Source organism: Phaenicophaeus curvirostris, unplaced genomic scaffold, assembly GCF_032191515.1.
Source record: "Phaenicophaeus curvirostris isolate KB17595 unplaced genomic scaffold, BPBGC_Pcur_1.0 scaffold_71, whole genome shotgun sequence".
Lineage (NCBI taxonomy): Eukaryota > Metazoa > Chordata > Aves > Cuculiformes > Cuculidae > Phaenicophaeus > Phaenicophaeus curvirostris.
In genome coordinates, this window is record NW_027206693.1 from 257,962 (window position 1) to 283,981 (window position 26,020).

The following is a 26,020-nucleotide window of genomic DNA, read 5'->3' on the forward strand; positions in this document are numbered from 1 at the left end:
CGTTGCCTTACGTTGCCTTACATTAGGTTGCCTTGCCTTACGTTGCCTTACCTTACGTTACCTTACGTTGCCTTACATTACGTTGCCTTCCGTTGCCTTGCCTTTCGTTGCCTTACGTTGCCTTACCTTATGTTGCCTTACCTTACGTTGCCTTACGTTGCCTTACCTTAATTTGCATTACGTTGCCTTACATTACGTTGCCTTACGTTGCCTTACCTTTACGTTGCCTTGCCTTACGTTGCCTTACCTTATGTTGCCTTGCCTTACGTTGCCTTGCGTTGCCTTACCTAACATTGGCTCTACCTTACATTGCCTTACGTTGCCTTACATTACGTTGCCTTACCTTAAGTGGACTTACGTTGCCTTACGTTGCCTTACCTTATGTTACCTTACCTTACGTTGCCTTACCTTACGTTGACTTACGTTGCCTTACCTTACGTTGCCTTACCTTACGTTGCCTTACCTTACTTTGCCTTACGTTGCCTTACCTTACGTTGCCTTACCTTACGTTGCCTTGCCTTACGTTTCCTTACGTTGTCTTACATTACGTTGCCTAACGTTGTCTTACGTTGCCTTGCCTTATGTTGCCTTACGTTGCCTTGCCTTAAGATGCCTTACGTTGCCTTACCTTACGTTGCCTTGCCTCACTTTGCCTTATGTTGCCTTACGTTACGTTGCCTTAACTTACGTTGCCTTCCGTTGCCTTACCTTACGTTGCCTTACGTTGCCTTACATTACTTTGCCTTACGTTGCCTTACCTTACGTTGCCTTACCTTACGTTGCCTTACCTAACGTTGCCTTGCCTTACTTTGCCTTGCCTTACGTTTCCTTACTTTGCCTTACGTTGTCTTGCCTTATGTTGCTTTACCTTACGTTGCCTTGCCTTACGTTGCCTTACCTTACGTTGCCTTAGGTTGCCTTACCTTACGTTGCCTTACGTTGCCTTAAGTTGCCTTGCCTTACGTTGCCTTGCCTTACGTTTCCTTACTTTGCCTTACGTTGCCTTGCCTTACTTTGCCTTACCTTACGTTGCCTTACGTTGCCTTACCTTACGTTGCCTTGCCTTACGTTGCCTTACATTGCCTTACGTTGCCTTAAATTACGTTGACTTGCCTTATGTTACATTGCCTTACGTTGCATTACGTTGCCTTACCTTAAGTTTCCTTACCTTACGTTGCCTTACCTTACGTTTCCTTATCTTACGTTGCCTTACGTTGCCTTACCTAACGTTGCCTTACCTTACATTGCCTTACGTTGTCTTACCTTACGTTGCCTTACCTTACATTGCCTTACCTTACATTGCCTTGCCTTACGTTGCCTTACGTTGACTTACCTTACATTGCCTTGCCTTACGTTGCCTTACGTTGCCTTACCTTATGTTTCCTTGCCTTACGTTGCCTTACGTTGCCTTACCTTATGTTGCCTTACCTTACGTTGCCTTACCTTACTTTGCCTTGCAGTAGGTTGCCTTACGTTGCCTTACATTACGTTGCCTTACGTTGCCTTACCTTACGTTGTCTTACCTTACGTTGCATCACGTTGTCTTACATTACGTTTCCTTACGTTGACTTACCTTATGATGCCTTTCCTTATGTTTCCTTACGTTGCCTTACCTTAAGTTGCCTTGCCTTACTTTGCCTTACGTTGCCTTACCTTACGATGCCTTACGTTGCCTTACCTTACATTGCCTTGCCTTACGTTGCCTTATGTTGCCTTACCTTACGTTGCCTTGCCTTACGTTGCCTTACGTTGCCTTACCTTAAGTTGCCTTACGTTGCTTTACATTACGTTGCCTTACGTTGCCTTACATAACGTTGCCTTATTTGCCTTACCTTAGGTTGCCTTACGATGCCTTACCTTACGTAGCCTCACCTTACATTGCCTTACGTTGCCTTGCCTTACGTTGTCTTACCTTACGTTGCTTTATGTTGCCTTACATTACGTTGCCTTACGTTGACTTACCTTATGTTGCCTTTCCTTACGTTTCCTTACGTTGCCTTACCTTACTTTGCCTTGCCTTACGTTACCTTACGTTGCCTTACCTTACATTGCCTTAGGTTGCCTTACCTTACGTTGCCTTACCTTACATTGCCTTACGTTGCCTTACCTTACGTTGCCTTGCCTTATGTTGCCTTACGTGTCCTTACCTTACGTTGCCTTGCCTTACGTGTCCTTACGTTGCCTTACCTTACGTTGCCTTACCTTATGTTGCCTTACCTTTACGTTGCCTTACATTACGTTGCCTTACGTTGCCTTGCCTTACGTTGCCTTACCTTACTTTGCCTTGCCTTACGTTGCCTTAGCTTACGTTGCCTTGCCTTACGTTGCCTTACGTTGCCTTACCTAACGTTGCCTTAACTTACATTGCCTTACGTTGCCTTACCTTACGTTTCCTTACCTTACATTGCCTTACCTTACGTTGCCTTACCTTACGTTGCCTTGCCTTACGTTGCCTTACTTTGCCTTTACCTTACGTTTCCTTACCTTACGTTGCCTTACTTTGCCTTGCCTTACGTTGCCTTACGTTGCCTTAACATACGTTGCCTTACCTTACATTGCCTTACGTTGACTTACCTTACGTAGCCTTGCCTTACGTTGCCTTACCTTACGTTGCCTTAGGTTGCCTTACCTTACGTTGCCTTACTTTTCCTTACCTTACTTCGCCTTACGTTGCCTTAACTTACGTTACCTTGCCTTACGTTGCTTTATCTTACGTCGCCTTACGTTGCCTTACCTTACGTTGCCTTACTTTGCCTTACCATACGTTGCCTAACATTGCCTTACCTTACGTTGCCTTGCCTTACGTTGCCTTACTTTGCCTTACCTTACGTTGCCTTGCCTGACGTTGCCTTGCCTGACGTTGCCTTGCCTGACGTTGCCTTGCCTGACGTTGCCTTGCCTTACGTTGCCTTACTTTGCCTTGCCTGACGTTGCCTTGCCTTACGTTGCCTTACTTTGCCTTACTTTGCCTTACGTTGCCTTTCCTTACGTTGCCTTATGTTGCCTTACCTTAAGTTGCCTTACGAGCCTTACCTTACGTTGCATTACGTTGCCTAGCCTTACGTTGCCTTGCCTTACGTTGCCTTGCCTTACGTTGCCTTACCTTACGTTGCCTTACTTTGCCTTACCTTACTTCGCCTTACGTTGTCTGAACTTACATTACCTTGCCTTACGTAGCTTTACCTTACGTTGCCTTACATTGCCTTACGTTGCCTTACCTTACGTTGCGTAACATTGCCTTACCATACGTTGCCTCTTCTTACGTTGCCTAACATTGCCTTACCTTACGTTTCCTTGCCTTACGTTGCCTTACGTTGCCTTAACTTACTTTGCCTTACCTTACGTTGCCTTACGTTGCCTTACGTTGCCTTGCCTTACGTTGCCTTACATTACGTTGCCTTACGTTGCCTTACGTTGACTTACCTTACGTTGCCTTACATTACGTTGCCTTACGTTGCCTTACCTTACGTTGCCTTGCCTTACGTTGCCTTACCTTACGTTGCCTTGCCTTACGTTGCCTTAGCTTACGTTGCCTTGCCTTACGTTGCCTTACGTTGCCTTACCTAACGTTGCCTTAACTTACATTGCCTTACGTTGCCTTACCTTACGCTGCCTTACCTTACGTTGCCTTAGCTTACGTTGTCTTGCCTTACGTTGCCTTACTTTGCCTTTACCTTACGTTTCCTTACCTTACGTTGCCTTACTTTGCCTTGCCTTACGTTGCCTTACGTTGCCTTAACATACGTTGCCTTACCTTACATTGCCTTACGTTGCCTTACCTTAGGTTTCCTTTTCGTTAATTACCTTACGTTGCCTTACGTTGCCTTGCCTTACGTTGCCTTACCTTACGTTGCCTTAGGTTGCCTTACCTTACGTTGCCTTACTTTTCCTTACCTTACTTCGCCTTACGTTGCCTTAACTTAGGTTACCTTGCCTTACGTTGCTTTATCTTACGTCGCCTTACGTTGCCTTACCTTACGTTGCCTTACGTTGCCTTACCTTACATTGCGTAACATTGCCTTACGTTACGTTGCCTTACCTTACGTTGCCTTACGTTGCCTTACCTTACGTTACCTTACCTTACGTTGCCTTGCCTTACGTTTCATTACCTTACGTTGCTTTATGTTGCCTTAACTTATGTTGCCTTACGTTGCCTTACGTTGCCTTACCTTACGTTGCCTTACCTTACGTTGCCTTACCTTACGTTGCTTTACGTTGCCTTTACTTACGTTGCCTTACCTTACGTTGGCTTACGTTGCCTTACCTTACTTTGCCTTGCCTTACGTTGCCTTACTTTGCCTTACCTTACGTTGCCTTGCCTGACGTTGCCTTACCTTACGTTGCCTTACCTTAAGTTGCCTTACCTTACGTTGCCTTACGTTCCCTTACCTAACGTTGCCTTAACTTACATTGCCTTACGTTGCCTTACCTTACGTTGCCTTACCTTACATTGCCTTAACTTACGTTGCCTTGCCTTACGTTGCCTTACTTTGCCTTACCTTACGTTGCCTTACCTTACGTTGACTTACCTTACGTTGCCTTGCCTTACGTTGCCTTGCGTTGCCTTAACATATATTGCCTTATCTTACGTTGCCTTACGTTGCCTTACCTTACGTTGCCTTATGTTGCCTTACCTTACGTTGCCTTACGTTGCCTTACGTTGCCTTGCCTTACGTTGCCTTACGTTGCCTTACCTTACGTTGCCTTGCCTTACGTTGCCTTACCTTACGTTGCCTTAGGTTGCCTTACCTTACGTTGCCTTACGTTGCCTTAATTTACCTTGCCTTACGTTGCCTTGCCTTACGTTTCCTTACGTTGCCTTACGTTGCCTTGCATTATGTTGCCTTGCCTTACTTTGCCTTACCTTACGTTGCCTTACGTTGCCTTACAATACTTTGACTTGCCTTACGTTACCTTGCCTTACGTTGCATTATGTTTCCTTACCTTACGTTTCCTTACCTTACGTTGCCTTAACTAACGTTGCCTTACCTTACGTTGCCTTACGTTGCCTTGCCTTACGTTGCCTTACTTTGCCTTACGTTGCCTTACGTTGCCTTTACCTTACCTTACGTTGCCTAACGTTGCCTTACCTTACGTTGCCTAACGTTGCCTTACCTTTCGTTGCCTTACCTTACGTTGCCTAACGTTGCCTTACCTTTCGTTGCCTTACCTTACTTTGCCTTACGTTGCCTTACCTTACATTGCCTTGCCTTACGTTGCCTTACCTTGCCTTACCTTATGTTGCCTTACCTTACGTTGCCTTACGTTGCCTTACCTTATATTGCCTTACCTTACGTTGTTTACGTTGCCTTACGTTGCCTTGCCTTACGTTGCCTTCCCTTACGTTGCCTTGCCTTACGTTGCCTTACCTTACGTTGCCTTGCCTTACGTTGCCTTACTTTGCCTTACTTTACGTTGCCTTGCCTTACGTTGCCTTACGTTGCCTTACCTTACTTTGCCTTACCTTACGTTGCCTTACGTTGCCTTACGTTTCCTTGCCTTACGTTGCCTTACCTTACGTTGCCTTACCTTACGTTGCCTTGCCTTACGTTACCTTACTTTGCCTTACCTTACGTTGCCTTGCCTTACGTTGACTTACGTTGCCTTACGTTGCCTTACCTTACGTTGCCTTACCTTACGTTGCCTCACGTTGCCTTTACATTACGTTGACTTATGCTGCCTTAACTTAAGTTGCCTTACGTTGCCTTTCCTTATGTTGCCTTGCCTTACTTTGCCTTACGTAGCCTTACCTTACGTTGCCTAACGTTGCCTTACCTTACGTTGCCTTACGTTGCCTTACGTTGCCTTACGTTGCCTTACCTTAAGTTGCCTTACCTTACGTTGCCTTACTTTGCCTTACCTTAAGTTGCCTTACGTTGCCTTAACTTACGTTGCCTTACGTTGCCTTACCTTACGTTGCCTTACGTTGTCTTGCCTTACGTTGCCTTGCCTTACGTTGTCTTGCCTTACGTTGCCTTGCCTTACGTTCCCTTACCTTAAGTTGCCTTACGTTGCCTTACCTTACGTTGCCTTACGTTGCTTTACATTATGTTGCCTTGCCTTACGTTGCCTTACCTTATTTTACCTTACGCTGCCTTACCTTACGTTACCTTACGTTGCCTTACGTTGCCATACCTTACGTTGCTTTGCCTTACGTTGCCTTACGTTGCCTTACCTTACGTTGCCTTACGTTGCCTTACATTACTTTGCCTTACGTTGCCTTACATTACATTCCCTTACGTTGCCTTAACTTACGTTGCCTTACCTTACGTTGCCTTACCTTACGTTGCCTTGCCTTAAGTTGCCTTGCCTTACGTTGCCTTACGTTGCCTTACCTTACGTTGCCTTGCCTTACATTGCCTTACTTTTCCTTACCTTACTTTGCCTTACCTTACGTTGCCTTAGGTTGCCTTACCTTAAGTTGCCTTACCTTACGTTGCCTTGAATTACGTAGCCTTACGTTGCATTAACTTATCTTGTCTTACCTTACGTTGTTTTACGTTGGCTTACCTTACGTTGCCTTAAGTTGCCTTTCCTTACGTTGCCTTACGTTGCCTTACGTTGCCTTGCCTTACGTTGCCTTAACTTACGTTGCCTTCACTTACGTTGCCTTACCTTACGTTGCCTTAGGTTGCCTTACCTTACGTTGCGTTACGTTGCCTGAAGTTGCCTTGTCTTACGTTGCCTTTACTTATGTTTCCTTACGTTGCCTTATGTTGCCTTGCCTTACGTTGCCTTACCTTACGTTGCCTTACGTTGCCTTACCTTACGTTGCCTTGCCTTACGTTGCCTTACGTTGCCTTACGTTGCTATACATTACATTGACTTGCCTTACGTTGCATTACGTTGCCTTACCTTACGTTTCCTTACCTTACGTTGCCTTACCTTACTTTGCCTTGCAGTACGTTGCGTTATGTTGCCTTGCAGTACGTTGCCTTAAGTTTCCTTGCCTTACGTTGCCTTGCCTTACGTTGCCTTGCCTTACGTTGCCTTACTATGACTTACCTTACGTTGCCTTGCCTTACGTTGCCTTACGTTGCCTTACCTTACGTTGCCTTGCCTTACTTTGCCTTATGTTGCCTTACCTTACGTTGCCTTGCCTTACGTTGCCTTACGTTGACTTACCTTACGTTGCCTTCCCTTACGTTGCCTTATGTTGCCTTACCTTACGTTGCCTTACCTTACGTTGCCTTACGTTGCCTTACCTTACGTTGCCTTACCTTACGTTGCCTTATGTTGCCTTACCTTAAGTTGCCTTACGTTGCCTTAACTTACGTTGCCTTGCCTTACGTTGCCTTACGTTGCCTTACCTTATGTTGCCTTACCTTACTTTGCCTTACGTTGCCTTGCCTTACGTTGCCTTGCCTTACGTTGCCTTACCTTAAGTTGCCTTATGTTGCCTTACGTTACGTTGACTTACGTTGCTTTACATTACGTTGCCTTGCCTTACGTTGCCTTACCTTACGTTGCCTTACCTTACGTTGCCTCACGTTGCCTTTACATTACGTTGACTTATGCTGCCTTAACTTAAGTTGCCTTACGTTGCCTTTCCTTACGTTGCCTTGCCTTACGTTGCCTTACGTTGCCTTACCTTACGTTGCCTTGCCTTACTTTGCCTTACGTTGCCTTATCGTACGTTGCCTTACCTTACGTTGCCTTACCTTACGTTGCCTAACGTTGCCTTACCTTACGTTGCCTTACGTTGCCTTTCCTTACGTTGCCTTGCCTTACGTTGCCTTTCGTTGCCTTACCTTACGTTGCCTTGCCTTACTTTGCCTTACGTTGCCTTATCGTACGTTGCCTTACCTTACGTTGCCTTACCTTACGTTGCCTAACGTTGCCTTACCTTACGTTGCCTTACGTTGCCTTACCTTAAGTTGCCTTACCTTACTTTGCCTTACGTTGCCTTACCTTAAGTTGCCTTACGTTGCCTTAACTTACGTTGCCTTGCCTTACGTTGCCTTACGTTGCCTTACCTTATGTTGCCTTACCTTATGTTGCCTTACGTTGTCTTGCCTTACGTTGCCTTGCCTTACGTTCCCTTACCTTAAGTTGCCTTACGTTGCGTTACCTTACGTTGCCTTACGTTGCTTTACATTACGTTGCCTTGCCTTACGTTGCCTTACCTTATTTTACCTTACGCTGCGTTACCTTACGTTACCTTACGTTGCCTTATATTACCTTGCCTTACGTTGCCATACCTTACGTTGCTTTGCCTTACGTTGCCTTACGTTGCCTTACCTTACGTTGCCTTACGTTGCCTTACATTACGTTGCCTTACGTTGCCTTACATTACATTGCCTTATGTTGCCTTAACTTACGTTGCCTTACCTTATGTTGCCTTACCTTACGTTGCCTTAGGTTGCCTTACCTTAAGTTGCCTTACCTTACGTTGCCTTACCTTACGTTGCCTTGAATTACGTAGCCTTACGTTGCATTAACTTATCTTGTCTTACCTTACGTTGCTTTACGTTGGCTTACCTTACGTTGCCTTGCCTTACTTTGCCTTACCTTACGTTGCCTTGCCTTATGTTGCCTTACCTTACGTTGCCTTACCTTACGTTGCCTTAGGTTGCCTTACCTTACGTTGCGTTACGTTGCCTTAAATTGCCTTGTCTTACGTTGCCTTTACTTATGTTTCCTTACGTTGCCTTATGTTGCCTTGCCTTATGTTGCCTTGCCTTACTTTGCCTTACGTTGCCTTACCTTACGTTGCCTTACGTTGACTTACCTTACGTTGCCTTGCCTTACGTTGCCTTACCTTGCTATACATTACATTGACTTGCCTTACGTTGCATTACGTTGCCTTACCTTACGTTTCCTTACCTTACGTTGCCTTACGTTGCCTTACCTTACGTTGCCTTACGTTACCTTACCTTACGTTGACTTACGTTGCCTTACCTCTCATTGCCTTACGTTGCCTTACCTTATTTTGCCTAACTTTGCCTTACCTTTCGTTGCCTTGCCTTACGTTGCCTTCTCTTACGTTACCTTGCCTTAGGTTGCCTTACGTTGCCTTACCTTACGTTGCTTTGCCTTACGTTGCCTTACATTGACTTACGTTGCCTTAAATTACGTTGCCTTGCCTTACGTTGCCTTATTTTGCCTTACCTTACGTTGCCTTGCCTTACGTTGCCTTACCTTACGTTGCCTTACCTTACGTTGCCTTACGTTGCCTTGCCTTACGTTGCCTTACCTTACATTGCCTTACGTTGTATTACCTTACGTTGCTTTGCCTTACGTTGCCTTACGTTGCCTTACCTTACGTTGCCTTGCCTTACGTTGCCTTGCCTTACGTTGCCTTACGTTGCCTTACCTTACGTTGCCTTACGATGCCTTGCAGTACGTTGCCTTACGTTGCCTTGCTTACGTTGTCTTACGTTGCCTTACGATGCCTTGCCTTACGTTGCCTTACGTTGCCTTACGTTGCATTACGTTGCCTTACGTTGCCTTACGTTGCCTTGCCTTACGTTGCCTTACCTTACGTTGCCTTACCTTACGTTGACTTACATTGCCTTACCTTACGTTGCCTTACGTTGCCTTACCTTACGTTGCCTAACGTTCCCTTACCTTACGTTTCCTTGCCTTACGTTGCCTTACGTTGACTTACTTTACGTTGCCTTACGTTGCCTTACCTTACGTTGCATTACGTTGCCTTACCTTACGTTGCCTTGCCTTACGTTGCCTTTATCTTAAGTTTCCTTACATTGCCTTACCTTACGTTGCCTTACCGTGACTTACCTTACGTTGCCTTAACTTACCTTGCCTTACGTTGCCGTACGTTGCCTTACCATACGTTACCTTACCTTACGTTGCCTTACGTTGCCTTACCTTACGTTGCCTTGCCTTACGTTGCCTTACGTTGACTTACCTTACGTTGCCTTACGTTGCCTTACCTTACGTTGCCTTACGTTGCCTTACCTTACGTTGCCTTACGTTGCCTTACCTTACATTGCCTTGCCTTACGTTGCCTTACCTTACGTTTCCTTACATTGCCTTATCTTACGTTGCCTTACCTTACGTTGCCTTCCGTTGCCTTACCTTACGTTGCCTTGCCTTACCTTGCCTTCCGTTGCCTTCCGTTGCCTTACCTTACGTTTCCTTAACTTACGTTGCCTTACGTTGCCTTACCTTACTTTGCCTTACGTTGCCTTATATTTCCTTATCTTACGTTGCCTTGCAGTACGTTGCCTTACGTTGCCTTGCTTATGTTGCCTTACGTTGCCTTAAGATGCCTTGCCTTACGTTGCCCTAACCTTACGTTGCCTTACGTTACCTATAGGTTGCCTTGCCTTATGTTGCCTTACCTTATGTTGCCTTACGTTGCCTTACCTTACGTCGCCTAACATTGCCTTACCTTATGTTTCCTTGCATTACGTTGCCTTAGTTGCCTTCCCGTATGTTGCCTTGCCTTACGTTGCCTTACGTTGCCTTACCTTACGTTTCCTTGCCTTACGTTGCCTTACGTTGCCTTACCTTACGTTGCCTTGCCTTACGTTGCCTTACATTACGTTGCCTTACGTTGCCTTGCCTTACGTTGCCTTACGTTGCCTTGCCTTATGTTGACTTTACCTTACGTTGCCTTACGTTGCCTTACCTTACGTTACCTTACGTTGCCTTACCTTACTTTGCCTTGCCTTACGTTTCCTTATGTTGCCTTACCTTACGTTGCCCTGCCTTATGTTGCCTTACCTTACGTTGCCCTGCCTTACGTTGCCTTACGTTGCCTTGCCTTACGTTGCCTTGACTTACGTTGCATTACGTTGCCTTACGATGCCTTACCTTATGTTGCCTTACCTTACGCTGACTTACGTTGCCTTACCTTACGTTGCCTTACGTTGCCTTACCTTACGTTGCCTTGCATTAGGTTGCCTTACGTTGCCTTACGTTGCCTTACCTTATGTTGCCTTACCTTACGCTGACTTACGTTGCCTTAACTTACGTTGCCTTGTATTAGGTTGCCTTACGTTGCCTTACCTTATGTTGCCTTGCCTTACATTGCCTTACGTTGCCTTACCTTACGCTGCCTTACCTTATATTGCCTTACGTTGCCTTACCTTAAGTTGCCTTGCTTTACGTTGCCTTACCTTACGTTGCCTTACGTTGCCTTACCTTACGTTGCCTTACATTATGTTGCCTTACGTTGCCTTGCCTTACGTTGCCTTACATTTCCTTACCTTATGTCGCCTTACCTTACGTTGCCTTACGTCGCCTTACCTTACGTTGCCTGACGTTGCCTTACCTTACGTTGCCTTGCCTTACGTTGTCTTAGGTTGCCTTACCTTACGTTGCCTTACATTACGTTGCCTTACGTTGCCTTACCTTACGTTGCCTTGCCTAAAATTGCCTTACCTTACGTTGCCTTGCCTTACGTTGCCTTACGTTGCCTTACGTTGCCTTACCTAACATTGCCTTACCTTATATTGCCTTATGTTACCTTATCTTACGTTGCCTTACCTTACGTTGCATTGCCTTACGTTGCCTTACGTCGCCTTACCTTACGTTGCCTGACGTTGCCTTACCTTACGTTGCCTTGCCTTACGTTGTCTTAGGTTGCCTTACCTTACGTTGCCTTACATTACGTTGCCTTACGTTGCCTTACCTTACGTTGCCTTGCCTGACGTTGCCTTACCTTACGTTGCCTTGCCTTACGTTGTCTTAGGTTGCCTTACCTTACGTTGCCTTACATTACGTTGCCTTACGTTGCCTTACCTTACGTTGCCTTGCCTAAAATTGCCTTACCTTACGTTGCCTTGCCTTACTTTGCCTTACGTTTCCTTACGTTGCCTTACCTAACATTGCCTTACCTTATATTGCCTTATGTTACCTTATCTTACGTTGCCTTACCTTACGTTGCCTTGCCTTACGTTGCCTTACGTTGCCTTACCTTACGTTGCCTTGCCTTACGTTGCCTTACGTTGCCTTACCTTACATTGCCTTACCTTACGTGGCCTTATGTTGCCTTACGTTGCCTTACCTTACATTGCCTTACCTTACGTTGCCTTACCGTACATTGACTTTCGTTTCCTTATGTTTCCTTACGTTGCCTTGCCTTACGTTGCCTTGCTTTACGTTGCCCTGCCTTACGTTGCCTTACGTTGCCTTACATTACGTTCCCTTATGTTGCCTTACCTTACGTTGCCTTACCTTAAGTTGCATGTCCTAACGTTGCCTTACGTTTCCTTGCCTTACGTTGCATTACATTACGTTGCCTTACATTACGTTGCCTTAATTGCCTTACCTTAAGTTGCATGTCCTTACGTTGCCTTACGTTGCCTTGCCTTACGTTGCATTACGTTGCCTTACCTTACGTTTCCTTAACTTACGTTGCCTTACGCTGCCTTACCTTACGTATCCTTGCCTTACGTTGCCTTACCATACTTTACATTACGTTGCCTTACATTTAGGTTGCCTTAGCTTACTTTGCCTTATGTTGCCTTACCTTACGTTTCCTTGCTTTACGTTGCCTTACGTTTCCTTAACATACGTTGCCTTGCCTTACGTTGCCTTACCTCAAGTTGCCTTAAGTTGCCTTAATTTTCTTACGTTGCCTTACCTAACGTTGACTTGCCTTACCTTGCCTTACGTTGCCCTACCTTACGTTGCCTTACGTTGCCTATCTTACGTTGCCTTACGTTGCCTTACCTTACGTTGCCTTACGTTGCCTCACCTTACGTTGCCTGACATTGCCTTACCTTACGTTGCCTTAACTTACGTTGCTTTACGTTGCCTTACCTTATGTTGCCTGACATTGCCTTACCTTACGTTGCCTTAACTTACGTTGCTTTACGTTGCCTTACCTTATGTTGCCTTACCTTACGTTGCCTTACATTGCCTTAGCTTACGTTGCCTTGCCTTAAGTTGCCTTACGTTGCCTTACCTTACGTTGCCTTAAGTTGCCTTACCTTACGTTGCCTAACATTGCCTTAGCTTACGTTGCCTTGCCTTAAGTTGCCTTACGTTGCCTTACGTTACGTTGCCTTACCTTACGTTGCCTTGCCTTACGTTGCCTTACGTTGCCTTACCTTACGTTGCCTTACGTTGCCTTACCTTATGTTTCTCTGCCTTACGTTGCCTTACCTTATGTTGCCTACCTTACGTTGTCTTACGTTGCCTTACCTTATGTTGCCTTTCCTTATGTTGCTTTACGTTGCCTTACGTTGCCTTACCTTACGTTGACTTATGTTGCCTTACCTTACATTGCCTTCCCTTACGTTGCCTTACGTTGCCTTACGTTTCCTTGCCTTAATTTGCCTTAAGTTACCTTGCCTTACGTTGCCTTACCTAACGTTGCCTTACGTTTCCTTACCTTATGTTGCCTTACGTTGCCTTACCTTACGTTGCCTAACATTGCCTTACCTTACGTTGCCTTGCCTTACGTTGCCTTACCTTACGTTGCTTTACGTTGCCATGCCTTACGTTTCCGTGCCTTATGTTGCCTTGCCTTACTTTGCCTTATCTTACGTTGCCTTACGTTGCCTTACCTAACGTTGCCTTGCCTTACGTTGCCTTGCCTTACGTTGCCTTGCCTTACGTTGCCTTGCCTTACTTTGCCTTGCCTTACGTTGCCTTGCCTTACGTTGCCTTGCAGTACGTTGCCTTGCAGTACGTTGCCTTACGTTTCCTTGCCTTATGTTGCCTTACGTTGCCTTACGTTTCCTTGCCTTACGTTACCTTACGTTTCCTTACATTGCCTTGCCTTACGTTGCCTTAACTTACGTTGCCTTACTTTGCCTTAGGTTGCCTTGCCTTAAGTTGCCGTACCTTACGTTGCCTTAATTTGCCTTACCTTACTTTGCCTTACGTTGCCTTACCTTACGTTGCCTTGCCTTAAGTTGCCTTACCTTACGTTGCCTTACGTTCCCTTTACCTTACGTTGCCTTACGTTGCCTTACCTTACGTTGCCTTGCCTTACGTTGCCTTACGTTGCCTTACTTTAAGTTGCCTTGCATACATTGCCTTACCTTACTTTGCCTTGCCTTACGTTGCCTTAACTTACCTTTCCTTGCCTTACGTTGCCTTAAGTTTCCTTGCCTTACGTTGCCTTAAGTTTCCTTGCCTTACGTTGCCTTACATTGCCTTGCCTTACGTTGCCTTGCCTTACGTTGCCTTACGTTACCTTGCCTTACGTTGCCTTACCTTACGTTGCCTTACGTTGCCTTACGTTACGTTGCGTTACGTTGCCTTACCTTACGTTTCTTTGCCTTACGTTGCCTTACCTTATGTTGCCTACCTTACGTTGTCTTAGGTTGCCTTAAGTTACGTTGCCTTACCTTACGTTGCCTTACGTTACGTTGACTTATGTTGCCTTTCCTTACGTTGCCTTGCAGTACGTTGCCTTACGTTGCCTTGCCTTACGTTGCCTTACCTAACGTTGCCTTACGTTTCCTTAACTTATGTTGCCTTACGTTTCCTTACCTTACGTTGCCTAACATTGCCTTTCCTTATGTTGCCTTGCCTTACTTTGCCTTATCTTACGTTGCCTTTCTTACGTTGCCTTGCCTTAGGTTGCCTTGCCTTACGTTGCCTTACGTTGCCTTACCTTACGTTGCCTTACATTGCCTTACGTTGCCTCACCTTACGTTGCCTTGCAGTACGTTGACTTACGTTGCCTTAACTTACGTTGCCTTACTTTGCCTTAGATTTCCTTGCCTTAAGTTGCCCCAACTTATGTTGCCTTATGTTGCCTTACCTTATTTTGCCTTACGTTGCCTTACCTTACGTTACCTTGCCTTACGTTGCCTTACATTACTTTGCCTTATTTTGCATTTACCTTACGTTGCCTTACGTTGCATTACCTTACGTTGCCTTACATTGCCTTACGTTGCCTTACCTTACGTTGCCTTACGTTGCCTTACCTTACGTTGCCTTACGTTGCCTTACGTTGCCTTACCTTATGTTGCCTTGCATACGTTGCCTTACGTTGCCTTACCTTACATTGCCTTCCCTTACGTTGCCTTACGTTGCCTTACCGTACATTGCCTTGCCTTACGTTGCCTTACGTTGCCTTACGTTGCCTTACCTTACGTTGCCTTGCCTTACGTTGCCTTACGTTGCCTTACTTTGCCTTACCTTACGTTGCCTTACCTTACGTTGCCTTACGTTGCCCTACCTTACGTTGCCTTACGTTGCCTTAGCTTACGTTGCCTTAACTTACGTTGCCTTACGTTCCCTTACCTTACATTGCCTTACGTTGCCTTGCCTTACGTTGCCTTAACTTACGTTGCCTTACGCTGCCTTACCTTACGTTGCCTTACGTTGCCTTACCTTACGTTGCCTTACGTTGCCTTACCTTACTTTGCCTTACGTTGCCTTACCTTACGTTTCCTTGCCTTACGTTGCCTTACGTTTCCTGGCCTTACGTTGCCTTACGTTGCCTTGCCTTACGTTGCCTTACGCTTCCTTGTCTTACGTTGCCTTATACTACGTTGCCCTACGATGCCTTACTTTACTTTCCCTTACGTTGCCTTACCTTAAGTTGCCTTGCCTTACGTTGCCTTACGTTGCCTTACCTTACGTTACCTTGCCTTACGGTGCCTTACCTTTCTTTGCCTTACGTTGCCTTACCTTACGTTGCCTTACGTTGCCTTGCATTACGTTGCCTTACGTTGCCTTACCTTTCGTTGCCTTGCCTTACGTTGCCTTACGTTGCCTTACCTTATGTTTCCTTACCTTACGTTGCCTTACGTTGCATAACCTAACTTTGCCTTGCAGTACGTTGCCTTACGTTGCCTTACCATACGTGGCCTAACATTGCCTTAGCTTACGTTGCCTTGCTTTAAGTTGCCTTACGTTGCCTTACCTTACGTTCCTTGCCTTACGTTGCCTTGCCTTACGTTGCCTTACCTTACGTTGCCTTACGTTGCCTTACCTTATGTTGCCTTACCTTACGTTGCCTTACGTTGCCTTGACTTACGTTCCTTTACCTTACGTTGCCTTACCTTACGTTGCCTTATGTTGCCTTACGTTGCCTTGCCTTACGTTGCCTTTCCTTACGTTGCCTTTTCCTTACGTGCCTTACGCTTCCTTACCCTACGTTGCCTTACGTTGCCTTAACTTACGTTGCCTTAACTTACGTTGCCTTGCCTTATGTATCCTTTCCTTACGTTGCCTTACCTTATGTTGCCTTACGTTGCCTTGCCTTACGTTGCCTTTCCTTAGGTTGCCTTAACTTACGTTGCCTTACGTTGCCTTACCTTATGTTTCCTTACCTTACGTTGCCTTACGTTGCCTTACGTTGCATAACCTAACTTTGCCTTGCAGTACGTTGCCTTACGTTGCCTTGCCTTACGTTGCCTTACGTTTCCTTACGTTGCCTTACCTTACGTTGCCTTACATTACGTTGCCTTACGTTGCCTTACCTTACGTTGCCTAGCCTTATGTTGCCTTACGTTGCCTTATCTTATGTTACCTTGCCTTACGTTGCCTTACCTTACGTTGCCTTACCGTACGTTCCTTGCCTTACGTTGCCTTACGTTGCCTTCCCTTACGTTGCCTTCCCTTACGTTGCCTTCCCTTACGTTGCCTTACCTTACGTTGCCTTACCTTACGTTGCCTTACCTTACGTTGCCTTTAGTTGCCTTACCTTACGTTGCCTTGCCTTACGTTGCCTTACCTTACGTGGCCTTACGTTGCCTTACGTTGCCTTGCAGTACGTTGCCTTACGCTGCCTTGCCTTTAATGTCTTACGTTGCCTTACGTTTCCTTGCCTTACGTTGCCTTTACGTTTCCTTACGTTGCCTTGCCTTACGTTGCCTTAACTTACGTTGCCTTACGTAACCTTACCTTACGTTGCCTAACATTGCCTTAGCTTACGTTGCCTTGCCTTAAGTTGCCTTACCTTACGTTGCCTTAAGTTGCCTTTCCTTACGTTGCCTAACATTGCCTTAGCTTACGTTGCCTTGCCTTAAATTGCCTTACGTTGCCTTACCTTACGTTGCCTTACCTTACGTTGCATTGCCTTACGTTGCCTTACGTTGCCTTACCTTACGTTGCTTTACGTTGCCTTACCTTATGTTTCTTTGCCTTACGTTGCCTTACCTTATGTTGCCTACCTTACGTTGTCTTACGTTGCCTTACCTTATGTTCCCTTGCCTTACGTTGCCTTACGTTGCCTTATGTTTCCTTGCCTTACTTTGCCTTAAGTTACCTTGCCTTACGTTGCCTTACCTAACGTTGCCTTACGTTACCCTACCTTACGTTGCCTAAATTTGCCTTACCTTACGTTGCCTTGCCTTACGTTGCCTTATCTTACGTTGCTTTACGTTGCCTTGCGTTACGTTTCCGTGCCTTATGTTGCCTTGCCTTACTTTGCCTTATCTTACGTTGCCTTACGTTGCCTTACCTTGCGTTGCCTTGCCTTACGTTGCCTTATGTTGCCTTGCCTTACGTTGCCTTAACTTACGTTGCCTTACTTTGCCTTAGGTTGCCTTGCCTTAAGTTGCCCTACCTTACGTTGCCTTACCTTATGATACCTTGCCTAACGTTGCCTTACCTTACGTTGCCTTACGTTGTCTTACCTTACGTTTCCTTGCCTTACTTTGCCTTACGTTGCCTTACGTTGCGTTACATTAAGTTGCCTTGCATTACGTTGCCTTACGTTGCCTTACCTTACGTTGCCTTATTTTACGTTGCCTTAACATATGTTGCCTTGCCTTATGTATCCTTTCCTTACGTTGCCTTACCTTATGTTGCCTTACGTTGCCTTGCCTTGCGTTGCCTTACGTAGCCTTACCTTACTTTGCCTTAACTTATGTTGCCTTACGTTGCCTTACCTTATGTTGTCTTGCCTTACGTTGCCTTACGTTTACTTACGTTGCCTTACGTTGTCTTACGTTGCCTAACGTTGCCTTCCCTTACGTTGCCTTACTTTGCCTTACATTACGTTGCCTTACTCTGCCTTACCTTACGTTGCCTTGCCTTACGTTGCCTTACTTTGCCTTACCTTACGTTGCCTTATTTACGCTGCCTTACGTTGCCTTGCCTTACGTTGCCTTACGTTGCCTTACATTACGTTGCCTTGCCTTACGTTGCCTTACCTTAATTTGCCTTGCCTTACGTTGCCTTAAATTACGTTGCCTTATGTTGCCTTACCTTACGTTGCCTTACGTTTCCTTACGTTGACTTACATTGTCTTACGTTGCCTAACGTTGCCTTCCCTTACGTTGCCTTTCCTTACGTTTCCTTGTTTCCTTAACTTACGTTGGCTTACGTTGCCTTACCTTACGTTGCCTTGCCTTACGTTGCCTTATCTTACGTTGTCTTACGTTGCCTTACCTTACGTTGTCTTAAGTTGCCTTACGTTACGTTGCCTTAGGTTGCCTTAACTTACGTTGCCTTACCTTACGTTGCCTTAACTTACGTTGCCTTGCCTTACGTTGCCTTACGTTGCCTTACCTTACGTTGCCTTGCCTTACGTTGCCTTACGTTGCCTTAACTTACGTTGCCTTACGTTGCCTTACCTTACGTTGCCTTACGTTTCCTTACGTTGCCTTACGTTGTCTCACGTTGCCTAAGGTTGCCTTCCCTTACGTTGCGTTACTCTGCCTTACCTTACGTTGCCTTGCCTTACGTTGCCTTACTTTGCCTTACCTTACGTTGCCTTACCTTACGTTGCCTTACGTTGCCTTGCCTTATGTTTCCTTACTTTACGTTGCCTTGCCTTACGTTGCCTTACCTCAAGTTGCCTTGCCTTACGTTGCCTTTAAATTACGTTGCCTTATGTTGCCTTACCTTACGTTGCCTTACGTTTCCTTACGTTGCCTTATGTTGTCTTACGTTGACTAACGTTGCCTTCCCTTAAGTTGCCTTCCCTTACGTTGCCTTACCTTACGTTTCCTTATGTTTCCTTACCTTACGTTGCCTTACATTGCCTTACCTTACGTTGCCTTGCCTTACGTTTCCTTACCTTACGTTGCCTAGCCTTACGTTGCCTTACCTTACGTTGTCTTACGTTGCCTTACCTTACGTTGCCTTAGGTTGCCTTAACTTACGTTGCCTTACCTTACATTGCCTTAACTTACGTTGCCTTGCCTTACGTTGCCTTACGTTGCCTTACCTTACGTTGCCTTGCCTTACGTTGCCTTACGTTGCCTTAACTTACGTTGCCTTACGTTGCCTTACCTTACGTTGCCTTACGTTGCCTTACCTTACGTTGCCTTACGTTGTCTTACCTTACGTTGCCTTACGTTGTCTTACGTTGCCTAACTTTGCCTTCCCTTACGTTGCCTTCCCTTACGTTGCCTTACCTTATGTTTCCTTACCTTACGTTTCCTTACGTTGCCTTACCTTACGTTTCCTTACGTTGTCTTACCTTACGTTGCCCTGCCTTAAGTTGCCTTACCTTACGTTGTCTTAAGTTGCCTTACCTTACGTTGCCTTAGGTTGCCTTAACTTACGTTGCCTTACCTTACGTTGCCTTGCCTTACGTTGCCTTACGTTGCCTTACCTTACGTTGCCTTGCCTTACGTTGCCTTACGTTCTCTTACATTACGTTGCCTTACGTTGCCTTACCTTAAGTTACCTTACGTTGCTTTACCTTACGTTGCCTTACCTTACGTTGCCTTGCCTTACGTTGCCTTTACCTTACGTTGCGTTACGTTGTCTTAGGTTGCCTTGCATTACGTTGCCTTACCTTACGTTGCCTTACGTTGCCTTACCTTACGTTGCCTTACGTTGGCTTACCTTACGTTACCTTGCATTACGTTGCCGTACCTTACGTTGCCTTGCCATACGTTGCCTTACGTTGCCTTACCTTACGTTGCCTTACGTTGGCTTACCTTACGTTACCTTGCAATACTTTGCCTTACCTTATGTTGCCTTACTTTGCCTTACGTTACCTTACCTTACGTTACATTGCCTTGCGTTGCGTTATCTTTATTTGCCTTACGTTGCCTTACCTTACGTTGCCTTAGGTTGCCTTACAATACGTTGCCTAACATTTCCTTACCTTACGTTGCCTTACCTTAAGTTACGTTGCCTTACGTTGCCTTACCTTACTTTGCCTTACGTTGCCTTACCTTACGTTGCCTTGCAGTACGTTGCCTTACGTTGCTTTAACTTACGTTCCCTTACGTTGCCTTACCTTACTTTGCCTTTCGTTGCCTTACGTTGCCTTGTCTTACGTTGCCTTACATTACGTTCCCTTACGTTGCCTTACGTTAATTTGCCTTGCCTTACGTTGCCTTACCTTACGTTGCCGTACGTTGCCTTACCTTATGTTGCCTTACCTTTCGTTGCCTTACGTTGCCTTAACTTACTTTGCCTTAGGTTGCCTTACCTTACGTTGCCTTACCTTACGTTGCCTTGCCTTACGTTGCCTTGCCTTACGTTGCCTTACGTTGCCTTAACTTACGTTGCCTTGCCTTACGTTGCCTTACGTTGCCTTACCTTACGTTGCCTTACCTTACGTTGCCTTACGTTGAATTAACTTACGTTGCCTTACGTTGCCTTACCTTACGTTGCCTTGCCTTACGTTGCCTTACGTTTCCTTACCTTACGTTGCCTTAAGTTGCCTTACGTTGCCTTGCCTTACGTTTCCTTGCATTACGTTGCCTTACCTTGCGTTGCCTTACGTTTCCTTACGTTGCCTTTACCTTTCCTTACGTTGCCTTACCTTACGTTGCCTTACGTTGCCTTACCTTCCTTTGCCTTACGTTGCCTTACCTTACGTTGCCTTGCCTTACGTTGCCTTACATTACGTTGCCTTACGTTGCCTTTACCTTATGTTGCCTTACCTTACGTTGCCTTTACCTTATGTTGCCTTACCTTACGTTGCCTTACGTTGCCTTACCTTACGTTACCTTGCCTTACGTTGCCTTACCTTACGATGCCTTACGCTTCCTTGCCTTACGTTTCCTTACCTTACGTTGCCTTACGTTGCCTTACGTTACCTTACCTTTCGTTGCCTTTACCTTATGTTGCCTTACCTTACGTTGCCTTACATTGCCTTACCTTACGTTACCTCGCCTTACGTTGCCTTACCTTACGATGCCTTACGCTTCCTTGCCTTACGTTGCCTTACATTACGTTTCATTACGTTGCCTTACCTTACTTTGCCTTACGTTGCCTTACCTTACGTTGCCTTACGTTGCCTTACCTTATGTTGCCTTTACCTTACGTTGCCTTACGTTGCCTTACCTTACATTGCCTTGCAGTACGTTGCCTTACGTTGCCTTAAATTACGTTCCCTTACCTTACGTTCCCTTACGTTGCCTTACCTTATTTTGCCTTTCGTAGCCTTACGTTGCCTTGTCTTACGTTGCCTTACATTACGTTCCCTTACGTTACCTTACCTTAAGTTGCCTTGCCTTACTTTGCCGTACGTTGCCTTACCTTACGTTGCCTTACCTTACGTTGCCTTACCTTACTTTTCCTTGCCTTACGTTGCCTTACGTTGCCTTACCTTACGTTGCCTTACCTTACGTTGCCTTGCCTTACGTTGCCTTGCCTTACGTTGCCTTACTTTGCCTTGCCTTACGTTGCCTTGCCTTACGTTGTCTTACTTTGCCTTACCTTACGTTGCCTTTCGTTGCCTTACCTTACGTTGCCTTAGGTTGCCTTACGTTGCCTTACGTTGCCTTACCTTACATTGCCTTGCCTTACGTTGCCTTGCCTCACGTAGACCTTACGTTGCCTTACCTTTTGTTGCCTTACCTTACCTTGCCTTACGTTGCCTTACCTTACGTTGCCTTGAAGTATGTTACCTTACGTTGCCTTGCCTTACGTTGCGTTACGTTGCCTTACGTTGCCTTGCCTTACGTTGCCTTACGTTGCTTTAACTTACGTTGCCTTGCCTTACTTTGCCTTACCTTACATTGCCTTACGTTGCCGTGCCTTACGTTGCTTTACGTTGCATTACCTTACGTTGCCTTACGTTAAGTTGCCTTACATTGCCTTAGGTAGCCTTACCTTACGTTGCCTTGCCTTACGTTCCCTTACCTTACGTTTCCTTGCCTTACGTTGCCTTGCCTTACGTTGCCTTATCTTACGTTGCCTTACCTTACATTACCTTATGTTGCCTTACATTACATTGCCTTACGTTGCCTTACCTTACGTTGCCTTACGTTTCCTTACGTTGCCTAGCGTTACGTTGCCTTAACTTAAGTTGCCTTACATTGCCTTAGGTTGCCTTGCCTTACATTGCCTTGCCTTACGTTGCCTTACGTTGCCTTACCTTACGTTACCTTGCCTTATGTTGCCTTACCTTACGTTGCCTTACCTTACGTTGCCTTACTCTTCCTTGCCTTACGTTTCCTTACCTTACGTTGCCTTACCTTTCATTTCCTTTACCTTATGTTGCCTTACCTTACGTTGCCTTACATTGCCTTACCTTACGTTACCTCGCCTTACGTTGCCTTACCTTACGATGCCTTACGCTTCCTTGCCTTACGTTGCCTTACATTACGTTTCCTTACGTTGCCTTACCTTACTTTGCCTTACGTTGCCTTACCTTACGTTGCCTTACGTTGCCTTACCTTATGTTGCCTTTACCTTACGTTGCCTTACGTTGCCTTACCTTACGTTGCCTTGCAGTACGTTGCCTTACGTTGCCTTAAATTACGTTCCCTTACCTTACGTTCCCTTACGTTGCCTTACCTTATTTTGCCTTTCGTAGCCTTACGTTGCCTTGTCTTACGTTGCCTTACATTACGTTCCCTTACGTTGCCTTACCTTAAGTTGCCTTGCCTTACGTTGCCTTTACCTTACGTTGCCGTACGTTGCCTTACCTTACGTTGCCTTACCTTACGTTGCCTTACCTTACGTTGCCTTACCTTACTTTGCCTTGCCTTACGTTGCCTTACGTTGCCTTACCTTACGTTGCCTTGCCTTACTTTGCCTTGCCTTACGTTGCCTTGCCTTACGTTGTCTTACTTTGCCTTACCTTACGTTGCCTTTCGTTGCCTTACCTTACGTTGCCTTAGGTTGCCTTACGTTGCCTTACCTTACGTTGCCTTGCCTTACGTTGCCTTGCCTCACGTAGACCTTACGTTGCCTTACCTTTTGTTGCCTTACCTTACCTTGCCTTACGTTGCCTTACGTTGCCTTACCTTACGTTGCCTTGAAGTATGTTACCTTACGTTGCCTTGCCTTACGTTGCGTTACGTTGCCTTACGTTGCCTTGCCTTACGTTGCCTTACCTTACGTTTCCTTGCCTTACGTTGCCTTGCCTTACGTTGCCTTATCTTACGTTGCCTTACCTTACATTACCTTACGTTGCCTTACATTACATTGCCTTACGTTGCCTTACCTTACGTTGCCTTACGTTGCCTTACCTTACGATGCCTTAAAATGCCTTACCTTACGTTGCCTTACCTTACGTTGCCTTACGTTTCCTTACGTTGCCTAGCGTTACGTTGCCTTAACTTAAGTTGCCTTACATTGCCTTAGGTTGCCTTGCCTTACATTGCCTTGCCTTACGTTGCCTTACGTTGCCTTACCTTACGTTACCTTGCCTTATGTTGCCTTACCTTACGTTGCCTTACCTTACGTTGCCTTACTCTTCCTTGCCTTACGTTGCCTTTACCTTACGTTGCCTTACGTTGCCTTAACTTACTTTGCCTTACGTTGCATTACCTTACGTTGCCTTACGTTTCCTTACCTTATGTTGCCTTTACCTTACGTTGCCTTACGTTGCCTTACCTTACGTTGCGTTGCAGTACGTTGCCTTACGTTGCTTTAACTTACGTTCCCTTACCTTACGTTCCCTTACGTTGCCTTACCTTACTTTGCCTTTCGTTGCCTTACGTTGCCTTAAGTTGCCTTGTCTTACGTTGCCTTACATTACGTTCCCTTACGTTGCCTTACCTTAATTTGCCTTGCCTTACGTTGCCTTACCTTACGTTGCCTTGAAGTATGTTGCCTTACGTTGCCTTGCCTTACGTTGCCTTACGTTGCCTTACATTGCCTTGCCTTACGTTGCCTTGCCTTACGTTGCCTTACGTTGCTTTAACTTACGTTGCCTTGCCTTACTTTGCCTTACCTTACGTTGCCTTACGTTGCCTTTCCTTACATTGCCTTGCCTTACGTTGCCTTATATTACGTTACCTTGCCTTACGTTGCCTTGTCTTATGTTGCCTTACATTACGTTCCCTTACGTTACCTTACCTTAAGTTGCCTTGCCTTACGTTGCCTTTACCTTACGTTGCCGTACGTTGCCTTACCTTACGTTGCCTTACCTTACGTTGCCTTACCTTACGTTGCCTTCCCTTACGTTGCCTTGCCTTACGTTGCCTTGCCTTACGTTGCCTTACTGTGCCTTACCTTACGTTTCCTTGCCTTACGTTGCATTACCTTACGTTGCCTTACGTTGCCTTGCCTTACGTTGCCTTACCTTACGTTGCCTTGCCTTACGTTGCCTTGCCTTACGTTGCCTTACATTACGTTTCCTTACGTTGCCTTACCTTACTTTGCCTTACGTTGCCTTACCTTACGTTGCCTTACGTTGCCTTACCTTATGTTGCCTTTACCTTACGTTGCCTTACGTTGCCTTACCTTACGTTGCCTTGCAGTACGTTGCCTTACTTTGCCTTATCTTACGTTCCCTTACCTTACGTTCCCTTACGTTTCCTCACCTTACTTTGCCTTTCGTTGCCTTACGTTGCCTTGTCTTACATTGCCTTACATTACGTTCCCTTACGTTGCCTTACCTTAAGTTGCCTTGCCTTACGTTTCCTTTACCTTACGTTGCCGTACGTTGCCTGACCTTACGTTGCCTGACCTTACGTGCCTTACCTTACGTTGCCTTTCCTTACGTTGCCTTGCCTTACGTTGCCTTGCCTTACGTTGCCTTACGTGGCCTTACCTTACGTTGCCTTACCTTACGTTGCCTTGCCTTACGTTGCCTTACGTTGCCTTAAAATGCCTTACCTTACGTTGCCTTTACCTTACGTTGCCTTAAATTACGTTGCCTTACGTTTCCTTACCTTACGTTGCCTTAAGTTGCCTTATGTTGCCTTACGTTGTCTTACGTTGCCTAACGTTGCCTTACCTTACCTTGCCTTCCTTTACGTTGCCTTCCCTTACGTTGCCTTACCTTACGTTGCCTTAGGTTGCCTTACCTTACGTTGCCTTGCCTTACGTAGCCTTACGTTGCCTTACCTTACGTTGCCTTACGTTGCCTTACCTTACGTTGCCTTAACTTACGTTGCCTTACCTTACGTTGCCTTACGTTGCATTACCTTACGTTGCCTTACGTTGCATTACGTTGCCTTGCCTTACGTTGCCTTAAGTTGCCTTACGTTGCTTTGCCTTACGTTGCCTTGCATTACGTTGCCTTACCTTGCGTTGCCTTACCTTGCCTTACCTTACGTTGTGTTACGTTGCCTTACCTTACGTTTCTTTGCCTTACGTTGCCTTACCTTACGTTGCCTTACGTTCCCTTACCTTAATGTCGGAAACGACGGTAGACATGCACATCAGATGATGATCAACAAGTCTCAATTTATTAAGGATAAAGCGCTGACATATATACACTAGTTAATTAGCTCATACATATTGCAAAATAAAGGCTCATCATTGGTTACATTATTTTAGTCATTTATTACAAAAGGTCTAAATACAACACAATACTGCATTATTCTGTTACCACGGCTATTATAATTATCTAAACATCAAGTTCTTAAAAAGAAACAATTACAAACATGATTATCTCAGTCTCACTACGTTCTGTACTATGATCTAAGCGGCTTTGAACTTGCTAAGCCTTGCGTTTCGGCCATAACTATTGTAACATAATAACTAAGCTTAGGTAGCCAAGCTTCGAGGGGCCTCATGACCTTTTTCTTGTAACCAAGTGCTCACAAGGTCATCCACATTTCCCCCGTTTTCTTTAAGTAAGAAAACATTGGCCTGTGACTTGTGGATTAAGTTGAGGACTAAGTTTTGCAAACAAGTCAGCAAACAAGGTAACAGGATGATTATGAACAGTATCACAATCCCTATACCTAATGCATACATAATAAATGTTCTGAGCCATTGACCCAGTCCAAAAGAGGACAACCACTTGTCTATGGGATTAGAG